The following is a 12,944-nucleotide window of genomic DNA, read 5'->3' on the forward strand; positions in this document are numbered from 1 at the left end:
GAAGTGCTTTCGGTGTCTTAAGCTGATGTAGCTTGAGTAGTTTTCACTTTCATGGGCTCCTTCCAAGTCCCTGGGAAGGTTTCTAGGAGGATACATCTTTTGTTTTGGTAAAATATTTCTAATTCCAATTCATAAGACTGCTGCCTCCTTCGGTCTTGAATTCTCTGTTGCCATATGTTACATTAATTGTGAGCAGGGCATTAAAGTAGCCACAGGCATTTCATATCTTAAAATTCGTATCATTTTTCTTAAAGAGGAATACAAATTGCCCAAGTTCATGGCCCCACAATTCCTGCACCTTCTCTTACACTTAAAGCAATGTGGCATAGAATATTATAAGAATCACTTAACTACCTATGTATGTACTATGAAAAATGTAGACTCAAGTTGGCTTCCTACAGGATCATAGGACTTTAATGATTTCTTTTATGGACAATGCAAAATAAATTTTTCTAAAGGAAGTGCCTTATTTACAGTAGCTCCTTAAGGAAAGAAAAACTTTCCTATCTAACCCTAATGAAGTTAACATTGCATAGATGAAATCTTAATATCTCTCTAAAATGATAAAGATGCTAACTAAGGTACGAAACCTTTGTAGTGTAGTGGCCAAAGGCAGGCTGCCCCAAAATGTGCCACTTTGGCATGTAGATTATTTGGAGCTGAAAACAATCGAGGTCCAAAAGACTCAGGCAGAAACTTTGACACCTGTCACCCCACAACTGCCTAAAAGAATTTAGATAGAGGAGCTGCTCCAGAAAGAGCGCTAACATCATAGATAACTACTTTATCATATGACCTAGATATGGCAGGCAGGGAGGAACCTAGCAAGGCCTGTTTGATCAAATTCCGCTGTATGTCCCTTTGCTTCTGTATGGCCTAGCAAACATTTTTTTTTACCAAACAATTACTCTTTTTCATCATCCTATGAATTGCATTCCTTCCTTTTGAAGTCCCAGATCATTACCCCTTCTCCATGGTTCAGTATGACACATAAATTTCATGTTGCCTGGCTGTCTTTGGAATCTCATGTCCATGTAGATTTCCCATATGTACAAAATTAAATTTGATTTTTCTCCGGTTAATCTGTCTCATGTCAATTTAGTTCTTAGACCAGCTAGAAAATCCTTAAAGTATAGAGGAAAAAGTTTTCCCACCCAATAGTAGTTAGGGTTAAAACCCTTGTCTGTTCAAAATTTTATAGATGCCACAATACACACACACACACACACACACACACACACAGTGTTGGTCAATGTCTGAACTCAATCCTTTCATCTTCCTAAACAATTATAAAAGTTTCTAAGACCAAACAGCTTGTACAAGCACATCTTATTCACACACTTCAGAAGATAGGAAACGGAGGCACTGAAGTGAAAACCCATGTCATAATGTAAAGCATCTTACCCAATTCAAGCAAGCAGTGGTAGGCTATAGTGAAAGGAGAGAGGGCTGATCCACTAAACTTCAAGGACTCCTCAAAGCCCACAGAATATTCCTTACTAAACCTCATACCCAGTATTAGGCTCCTCTCATTCCCGAACAATGATATGCCCCTCCATGGCATATTCCAGGCAATTAGGCTACATAATCCACCTTCAGAAGGTCTTGGATTTTATCTCACTCCAAATGGAAGAGAACATTTACCCTTTACCATAGTTTCAATCTCTTTCTTTTGGGGAAAATAAAAGATGGTGATTTGTGTCTGAATTAGCACGTTTCTTAAGGGAATTAACAACCGTGTTTCCTTGGGGTTATCCTAGAACTTAGACTCTCAGAATCCATACTTTTAGGTTGTTAAATGAACCATCATTACATTCAAAATGAGATGAAAGAAATTGTGTGAGGATACTAAAAAAATTAAAATGGCAAGCTTGGTTATAAATCAATGAGAGCTCCCTTTCCTGCTTGAGTAGATGAGTCACAAATATATGAGGAGATACTGCAGGAGGCAAAGACATAAAGAAACATCACATAAACCTACCTATGTACAATCCAGACTTGACTGCATTTATTATTACTTTGTACTTATTTTCCATTTCAGAAGGAACAAAACTGCAGGTCAGAAAATTTTGAAACTTGGAAGAAAAAAGGAAAAAGAATGATGAGTTCAATTGAGTAGAACCACATTTGCTCATTTATTCATTGCCTTATATAATAAACATTTATTGAGTGTTCCATAAGTATCAGACATTATGCAATATCCAAGAGATACAAAGTTTTTTTAAGTCCCTCCCTCTAGGAACAGTTTAATTAGAAAGGTGAAAGCTCAGCAGTAAACAATTAAAATATAATATCATAATTGCTTGGACAGATGCATAGCTAATGAACAATTTTGGCTTCTCTAGGTTTCAGGAAGAAAAGGACTGCACAAAGAATCATGAAACATTTGTTCTGGTATTGGTTTTGCTAATAGCTAATTATGTAACATACAATTCTACTTTCTGGAACTCTGTTCTTTCATCTGCAACATGAAAGAAGTTTGACCAGATGTTCTCTACAATTCCAGGTCTACATTATCTTATTTTAGGGGAATTTTCCTAATTAGTTCCTTGTTAATTCTCTTTATTATGGGTAGTGTCTAGTAATTTACAATGACATAAACTATTTGTACTTCAACTGGCCCATTCTTTCTAAAAAGGCTGTCTATATATCTTTTTCTCATCTCCTAGCTCTACTGACTACCCTATTTGCTCTTTCTTCAGTAAAGTGAGTGAAACACTTTATAATTCTAGTTATCATTATGCATGAGAAATAGATAAGGAATTTCTCTTTTTAAGAGAAAGATGCTAAAATTGCCCTTTATTTCTACAAAATCCTCCATGCTCTGAAGGGAATTCCTGGCTTCTGTAATACATTTTCCAACACTTTGCTGAAGAAGATTGATTTGCCATTAAAGAAAGGATTACCCCATGTGTAAGTGGTGGCTAGCTACGTCTATGATTATTTAGCATAGATAGGAGAACTGCCACTTGCCCGGTTCCTGGGGCAAAGGTAGAAATAAGTCCAGGACTTCCTCTCCACAGATTCTGCAACAGAAGTGCAAATTTCCACCATAAACTGTCTAGTATAAGGGAAGATAAATGTCCTTGCTGAGGAAGTGTGGAAACAGAGAATAGAATCAATTCAGTAGACATCTCTAGCTCTCTTTACCACCATCCAAGTTTGACTATAGTTTTCTGAGCCCCTGGACCAGTGAGAGGGTTAGAGACCTCCCTCTAGCTGGTACATTGTAGGTTTCAAGGTAGACTCCTAAAAGACCAAAGACTGAATCTCACATAGTGGTCCATATGAAAAGATTAAGTAGTTTCAGTTTGTTGCCCATTAGTTAATTTTCTTCATTAGAAACTCACCCACTGTCACATATCATAAAGTTTTTGTTTTTCTTTTAGATAAATCTAAGAATGAAGTATCTTCTCAGGTTAGAATAAAAGAATCTTTCCAAAGAAAATCTAGGATAACATATAAATGTCTAATAATTCACCGATCCTTATCTCATATATATAATAAAGATCATAAGTCTCACCTTCATGCCTGAGCAAAATTGGTAAGCAAGGTAGGAAGACAGATTCTAATGTATCTTCCTATAACTAAAGAAGAATATTTTTCTACATTTAGTCCATAGATAGGTAGAAATGATGAGTGGAAAGATCAGAATAGCATCTGTTCCGCACTCAACCTCACTGAAAGGCACCTGAACTAATCTTATAAGCAAAGACAGGAAATTTTTCAAAAGGACCTGAGGCATTTGGAGTTACCATAATGTTACTGCTGGGCCCATGACAAAGCTTGCCATGGAGTCCAAGACCTGCACATTCTTCTCACTGCAGTGAAGAACATAGTAGAGTTGTGCAAAATGAGGACGCCAGCATTACAAGGTCAACATCTAGCACAGTAGTGAAAGAGACGCCAGTGTCTAACAAATGTGTTGGTACCCTAGGGATATCTCCAGGAGATGGCAGACCCCCAGCGGCCATGGATTAAAAGAGATGCAGTATATACCTGGCAGGAATTGATGGGCTTACATAGCAGTAAAGCTGTTCAGCCCCATGCTGACATGTGTTTCTGAACTATTTGGTTTCCAATAATACTTGAAGGGTAGAATTGCATAGTTTGGGGTGCTTAAGGAATGTATCAGGTGGAGTAAGAGCTTGTGTTATTTGGCTTAAGTAGAGACTTTGTTGTGGAAAATATAAAAGGGTATGTCTCACACTGGCACACTTGGCCCTCCATTCATTGATTCATTCATTCATTCATTCATTCATTCATTCAACAAACATCTCCTAAGCCCCCACTATATTACTAGGCACTCTGCTAGGATTAAGATATACTGTACTAGATAAAATAGACTTGGTTCTTGTCTTTATGGAATTTATGGTCTAATCAAGTTTACAGGTAAAACAAGCAGACAAATAAATTAATGTATGATTGCATGATTTTAGATGCAATGAAGGAAAATAGAGGGCTAAGAAAGAAAGATAGCGTTGAGATATACTTTTTTTTTTTTTTTTTTTGGTTAAAGAGAGGCTTTCTGATGAGATGATGTTTAAGGGAGACTTGAAGAAGCAGAGGAGGTCATGGTTGCTCAAAGAAACAACAGTGGGGAAAGGTTTTGTGTTCCTGGGAACTGAAGCCAGGATGGCGTAGCTGGAGTTTGGTGACAGAGTTCACCAAATTGACTCTTAACTGGAATAAGCATAGCTTTGACCCATAATCTGTCTTAATTTCCTCTGTTGTCTCAAAGTGACACTCAGAAAAAATAAAAGGATGATGATATGCTAGAAGTATTTGATATTGATAGGCCCTTTTTCAACTTCCCATTAAAAAGTTTTATTGGAAACAAAAGAGAAGAGCTCATGTCATAAACTAGGAGTTGGCATAGGGAGGTAGGAAAAGCAAAAACCTGGTATGTGGAGATGGGACCAAAGGCATTATTTTGTTGTTCAGTATCAGAATTAGAGAAATATTGGCTTCAATGTATATAAGACAAACTTAAAGATATAATTGGTAGAATTTGAAACAGAAGTTCTCTCTTTTCAATCTCTCCAAAAGACAAAAGCAAACAAAATATGGTCCAAATATCAAGGGAGGAAACAGAAACTGGCAAGGAAGCACAGCAAATAGAACCCATAAAATAAGATGACAGAAGTAAGACCAAACGTATCAGCTATGACAATGTATGTAAATGTGTTGAACTCCCCAATTAAAAGGCAAAGACTCTCAGATTGGAGTAGAAAACAACATTCAACAATATGCTGTTTACAAGAGACAAACTTAAAACAAAATGACTTGGAAAGGTTATAAATAAAGGATAGGCTAAGATATATTCATAAAATTGCAAACAAAAAGACAACGGAAGCGGCAATATTCATTTGGCCAAGGTAGAATTCAAGATAAGAACTATTAAAAATGCAAAGAGAATTATATTGTCTTTATAAAAGAAGCAATCTTAATGTAGTCATGTTCGTTATCCAATGTTTGCACCAAGCGGCAAAGAATCAAAATGTAAAGGACAAAACCCCATATAAATAATTTTAACAAAATCATAATTACAGAAGGAGACCTCAATACCTCACATCAATTCCTGCCCAACTAATTCAATAAAAATGAATAAGGACATAGAGGATTTGATATATACTAAAATTCATACCTTCGTGAGAGAAAATAAACAGAGACTCATTTAAAAAGTGACAATAGCCTAGGACATGAAGAGAATGGAAATAAATTCTCCAAGGCAGAAATTGTTTAAAGCACACTTTCAAAACACAATGAAAATATTGTCTATTATTTAAGCGAAGTTTAAACAAAGAGCTCCAACAATATAAAAAGTTTAAAACTTACTCCTAAATACTGAGTCAAAGATGAAGCACAGATTACCACTGTAGAATAGAAAACACCATAAATTATAAAACCAAAAAGAGCTAACATTTATTGAGTATTTAAATGTTATATGGACTCAGCTAAGTGCATCCCATGCGTTAGCTCATTTGATTCTCACAACAAGCTTCTGAGAAAGTCATATTGTATTTGCATTTGTTTTTGCAGAAAGTGAAGCTTGGAATATTAAGTCATTGTTCCAATGTAAAATATGTAACAAGTGGCAGAGTGAAGATCCCATTGTAGTATGGTAGTGGATGGACCAACACTCTAGTTAGAGGCAATTATTAAACTGAAATTATTTTATTTAAATTAAACAAATAAAAAGAAGTTGGAAATACAGAGAAAAAAGAACTTTCAATACCTAAGGAAGAAATAGAATAGAGGGTAAGAGCAGGGGCACAGAAGACTGAGAGGCAAAATATAAAAACTAATCCAAGATCTTGGTCTTTGGAAAAGATAAACATAAAATAAACATCTGAAAAATATAATCAAGAAAATAAGATAAAGAGCATTAACAAATTTGAGATGAAAAGAGAAGTGTAAAAGCAGACATGTAGGAAATTTTAAAATGTATGAGAATATTATATTCAAGCCTATGAGAATTCATTTGAAAATATGGTCAAATTGTATGGTCTGGAAATATCAAATATCAGCAATTATAATAAAATACAATTATAGAACTTTTGCTGCATAAGTGGATTTGAGTGTTTTCTAAAAGGAGAAATTATTTCTAGCTTCTTTGGGGAAAGGAACAAAGAAAGTTCAAAGACCAATGTGTTCCAAAAAACTCACTATTTTTCCTTTTTGGAAACACAGTGAGACTGCATTTCTTGGCCACTCTATCATTTCATTTCTGGCCAATGGAATATTGGTGTTAGCATTAAGCTACTAAGATTTGAAGTTTTGTTGGTTATAGTAGTCAGCATTCTTGTCCAATTTATATAAAAATCTTCATGGAAGTCCCTTCCTTTTAATTTAAACAGTGAACAGGACTTGGACACACAGAAAGGGAAAGGAAAAGAAATTCCAAACAAGAAAACAGACTGAGCTAAGAAGCATGGCCTAGAAAATAAAAGATATGTTTGGGAAAAGCGAGTAGTTCAAGTGACCTCTAGAACTGCAGATGAATGTGGGTAAGAGACACAGAGGGAAATGAAACTCTAGGTTCTAGTCAGACCTTGTGGTTTGGGTTTTTAACCTTAGGACATAGTGAGTCATCGCAGGTTAGTGAACAAAAAAAGGATATCACCGTCATTATATTTGAGGAAAATGACTTTGGCAATTACTCAGACAATGTGTTGGAAAGATAAGTTGAAGAAATGGCTAACCAAGGAAAATCCATTGAAGACAGAAGTCTAGATAATGGGGATGGGATCAGTAGAGAAATAGAGAATAGGAGAGAGATACCATAAAAATTGATTGCAATAGAATTCATAGTAGTTAGAATCATACATAGTAACAGAATGTCAGAGCTGGAAAGAACTTTAGAAATTATCTATTCCAATCAGCTCATTTGTTAGACACATTGAAGCTTAATGCATTACATGAATTGTTCAACCGTCCCAGGAACTGTTAATTAGTGAGGCTAAAATCAAGACCAAATTCTTCGAGTTCCCCGTTCATTTCCTCCTCTCTCCTAACTTAGTATAGAGAGGGAGAGGAAAGATGTAGATATACCTGGGGTTTGAACCCAGCATAGGGTAGTGCCATAAACCACAGCAGAGGACCCAGGAGCCAAGTCACGTCCAGACACAGTTCTAGTGGAATATCTAGCTGAAAAGGTCCATCGTACAGCTGAACATTCATGACTGGGGCCTGAGAATCAAGAACAGACTCAAGTATTAAAAGTCCTACTCACAGTTATTAGAGAGGACTAGAGGAAAGGAGGGTAAAGAAGAAAGGGGGAAGGGGGCCAAAAGGGAGGGGTGAGAAGAGGTGAGGAAGCACATAACTCCTGGTACATGTTATTTCAGAGCCTGGAAGAAAACCAGAAACTAGGGAAGAATACTAAGGTAGCATCAATGAGATTGGAATGGCAAACAGATTCCAGATACAATCTCTCAGGGGGAATGTAGAAGACTTTTGTGCAATGGGAGAAACATTGAAGTACCTAACATCTGAGTTCTTTCCAATTCAGAGGTTCTGATCAATTATTGTAGCAAAATGTAAAGTGAATTTTACTGAATCTGACTTCAATATTGTATTTTATGTCTGTGCTATTGACTACTGAATTCTGAAATGTAGCTTTTATAAGGAGACACTAAATATTAAAAGTATTAGGACTACAAGTTCCATTGAAACTATTTTATATCAGGCAAGTAGAGGCCCACTGTAAAGCAACACACACACACACACACACAAGCATGCATTTCCACACATTCCCTTTGACTGTTGTGTACACAATTTGCTGCGTTGCAGTCCCTGCACATATATTTGCATAACCTTCATTGGTGCTTTATGACATTTTCTTCTTGTGTGCTACACCCATTTAGAAAGTTGCTCTCTGAAGAAGGAACAGTTGGTTTTTCAATGAGCATACCATCTCCTCACTGCTTAGTAAAGGGTCAGGTATACAAAGTATGCACAATAGATGTAAAGGATTGACAGAAGCTATCAGCAGAATCTGTTCATTAAAAAAATGAGAGGTCAAAGGCCAATCCATTGTTTCTTTATACAGCACCCAAAATAGAGGTATATACGATTATGAGTTGAAGCACTAACATAAATAGAATGCAAAAAAAGAAATTAATTAAATGTCCTTCTTATCCATAGCCTTAGCACATTTCATTTTATCTTTTCTTTAAAGCATTTCTCCACATCAGTACTTCAACCTTTCCAGTGTGTTCAGGCCATATCTGTTCCCTCCTCTGGGCTCGCACTCGAACCTTCTGTTAGAAGATCTATCACGTTACATAATATGCAATTTGTGCAACCTGAAGGTTGCCCAATTCTCACCAAATTGTGAGAATTGGGTTACTAAGGTCATTTTAAAAGACAGAAAACCTATTGGTTTGAAAGCCCTTTCCTACCTTCCCAACACAGAACCTCTGCCCTGTCCCCTTTATAGATCTTCTTCTCTCTCTAGAATCTCCTACAGGTGCTTCCTAAGAGGAAAAACCACCATATGGGAGCTGTAAACCAGCCCAGACAGTCTTGTACTAGACTCCTTTCTGGTAGCAGTCTCAGGTCACTCTGCCCCCAGCCACGCTCTGCCTCTGCTTGAAGAACTGCCTGTCACTGCCACAGCGCCGTCCAGCGTGCCACCAGCTTTCACATCTATGCCCTGAGCCACTGGTGAGTCACTTGCTTACTGCTACCCCATCACCTCTGCTCTCAGCTGCTGTTCCCTTCCTCTGGGACAGTGTCTGTACCATCACTGCATTCCAGACTGGGTCCTGCTCTCCCTTCTCCTTTTCATCTCCAAGCCACCGAATGAATCCTCTATGACTCACTCGGTCTCCAGAGCTTCTATCTCACCTGCAAATAGAAAAGTGGCTTCTCTTTCTTTGTGTTCTTCTCCTTTAGAAAAGCCCCACAGTCTTTCATCCCACAGCTATGAATGAGAGATACATTTATTGTGTTAAATACATGTTTGAAACTTTTCTAAGTGCTTTACATGTATTGACGCATTTCATCTTTACAAAAGCTCTCTAACATAGATATAATTATCTCCACTTTGCAACTGATGAAAGTAAAATACACAGAAGTAACTTATCCAAGGATACCAGGCTATTAAGTGGCAGAGCTGGGATTTGAACCCAGTCTGTCTGGCTCTGAATCCTATATTCCCAACCACTACACTACTCAACGGGAGCTTTGGACATCACAGGTCTCCTAAGGGCAACATGTTCTATCTCCTACCTCCCAGGCCCTATTAGTGACTCTGGAATTTCTGGTTAGTCATCATTTCCCCGTGAATGGATTTTTTAACTAGGGATTTTCAATCTAATCTCTACAATATAGTTCTTCATCCCAATTCAACTAAGGTGACAGGCATTCTTGTATGTCACCTGTTGTGAGAACAGAATTCAAGATCTTTCTCAAGAAATTTCTAGCCCCATATGAATCAAAGGATATCACTAGATAGTAGAGAAGTTTATCCTAACTAGTTCTCTGGATCATCAAGAACTTTCTTCTACTTGTTGACTACTAGGACTCCTCAAATGACCTGTGACATCTCGCAGGGTTGAACTTTGTCTTCTGTGTAACTTGTAACAGTGCATAACATGTAGTAAGTACTCAATAAAAGTTAAATGGATATGTTTAAATAATTGATTGGGTCTTTTGGATATAATGAAAGTGTTAAATAAATCTAGAGTTTCAGTTCAAGGCCTAAAAGGATAGGTTAAATGTCTGCTAATAGATGTGTAAATATTTACTGTAATACCATTAATACCCAGAACTCACACAACTGGCTTTGAGACTTTTCTAAGCAGATGTAAGATAAAACATCAAAATCAAAAAAGAGTTGAACCAACAACAGAATAAGAATTTAAAAATGAGTGTACAAGGAAATGATCAAGACTCTATTACTTATTATTGATTTCGTTTCATAATTCTTTTTTTTTAAAGATTTTATTTATTTATTTATTTGACAGATAGAGAGACAGCCAGCGAGAGAGGGAACACAAGCAGGGGGAGTGGGAGAGGAAGAAGCAGGCTCCCAGCAGAGGAGCCTGATGTGGAGCTTGATCCCAGGACTCCGGGATCACGCCCTGAGCCGAAGGCAGACACTTCACAACTGAGCCACCAGGTGCCCCTTGTTTCATATTTCTATTATTATGGGAGAAATCAGTTCTGGGAACAAGTTTGACTTTTTAAACAATTTAAAATACTTACTATTAATCTATAATTGCCACTCTGTTACAAACAATAAAATGACAATATACAAATGAATGTCCTAGAATGTACATGAGAGTAGTTGTTAGCAACAAGCCATCCATCAAAAGTGCTTCCCCAGGAAGTTCTGTTGCCTACACTTGAAAACCATCAATAGACATGTGTGGAGAGTGCATAGGACATAGGCCTTCTCAAGAAAACATGGATGAATACTTGCATCTGCTTCTAGGGTTTCAAAAAGTTACTGTAACTATATAAATCCGTGCTGTATGTTTTTTTTTCCCCATTATATCCTTCTAATGTGATTTCCTGATGTTATTTATTACCTGGGTCATTAGTTTTCTATCACTGCTGCACCAAATTACCATAAACAATGGCTTAAAACAACACAAATTTGTTATCTTATAGTGCTGTACGTTCAGAGTCCCATACAGGTCTCACCAGGTATCAGCAGGTAGCATTCCCTGCTGGAGGCTCTGGGGGAGGACCTGTTTCCTAGTTATGGACACTATTGGCAGATTTCAGTTCATCATCATTGTAGGACCCAGGTCCATGCATTTTTGCTACCTATAAACTGAGTCATGTCCAAGTTCTAGAAGCCACCACATTACTTGGATCATGGCCATTTTCCTCTATCTTCAAAGCCAGGAATGGTGGTTGAGTCATTCTCATGTCACGTGTCTCTGACCAATTTTCTGTCTTCTTCCACTTTTAAGAACTTGTGATCAGATCACATTCATTTACTTAATTCAGGATAATCAATCCATTTTAAGGTCCTTAACTTTAATCACATCTGCAAAGTCCTCCCTTTTTCCATGGAAGGTGATAGATTCACAAGTTCTAGGGATTAAAGCATAGACATTTTGCAGAGGGTTGGGGGGCGTCCTGATTCTGCTTATCATACTTGGGTTACTGGGGATGCTTGGATGCTTGGTATGAAGGGCGATTCTCTACATCTGCAGTATCAGACTGCTACCATCGTCACATCTCCATGTAATTGTTTTGCACATTTCCTTGTAATCGATGAATGCATTTGAGTTTATATATAATTTTACTTAAAGGCCAGAACTACGTGATGTCCTTCCCTGGGACACTCTACAGTTTAGCATTTGCAGATTTACTTTGGCTCCTTAGGCATGGAGAAGACATTTTTATTCATCAATGTGTTTGAGATTGTGATCTTTAAGTGGAACTGTGCAAACAACCACGAAGTCCTAATATCACTCTGGAAATGCAAAAAGTTGATCTTTATTTTCAGACTTCAAATTGCTTATCAGACCCTATGAAAGACAAAGTAAAGACCATAAAAACAAACATATGGCATTGTTATCTACGGATGGAAAACTAGGAGAAAAGAAAATCACAACACAATTTTGTCAGCAAACATTACTCTGAAATTCATTTATGGACTCATTTTTGAGTGCTTACCTTCTTCTTTCACTGCTAGGTCCTATTTCACTGCACAAACCATTAATTTAGAAATATAAATAAGGCTCTGAAAGCCATTCTTAAAGCATCAGAGAAAAACAGGATATAATAAAGAAAACCAAAATTAAATCTGCTTAGATAATTACCATAGGCAAGTCATGAATTAAGAATGGTAGGACTGTAAACAAAAATATGGATTCCAATGCACAGCATCATTCAGAGTATTTATTCTAGTTTGTGTTTTTGTTATCAATCAATATAGTTCTATTTCTTATCAGGTTCTCTGTGATCAGGAAATGTTCCCTAAAGTGAGTAGTTGTCTATGCTTGCATTATGGTAAGATTTTCCAATCTGATTTTTATGTAAAATACTACTGTTCCGTGACATGTAAGTAGGGACTTCTTCTCTAAGAAATACAGTAGGGAAACTCAGTGTATCCCAAATTTACTGAATCACAGCACTTTTTATTTTAATAAATAAAATGAATAGACAAAGAACTCTTGGATATAGTGGAAGATAACAATTTCTTTGAATAAGGGAGTGACATGATGAAAGTAGAGTTTATGGTAGATTAATCTAGTAAATGTGTGGGGTAGATAGGAAACAAGAGACTTGATTCAAGGAGGGCAGATAGGAGAATGTTTCAGTTAATATATAAGGGCTTGATTTAAGAGAAAAGACATAAAAATGAAGCACATAGTCATGAATCTAAAAAGCCCATATCCATGGTGGGCTGTTTCTGTCACTAAATCAGGTTTCATTCGTTTTACTCTTTTAACTATGTCAGTGCTTACTAGGCT

Source organism: Ursus arctos, unplaced genomic scaffold (assembly GCF_023065955.2).
Source record: "Ursus arctos isolate Adak ecotype North America unplaced genomic scaffold, UrsArc2.0 scaffold_1, whole genome shotgun sequence".
Lineage (NCBI taxonomy): Eukaryota > Metazoa > Chordata > Mammalia > Carnivora > Ursidae > Ursus > Ursus arctos.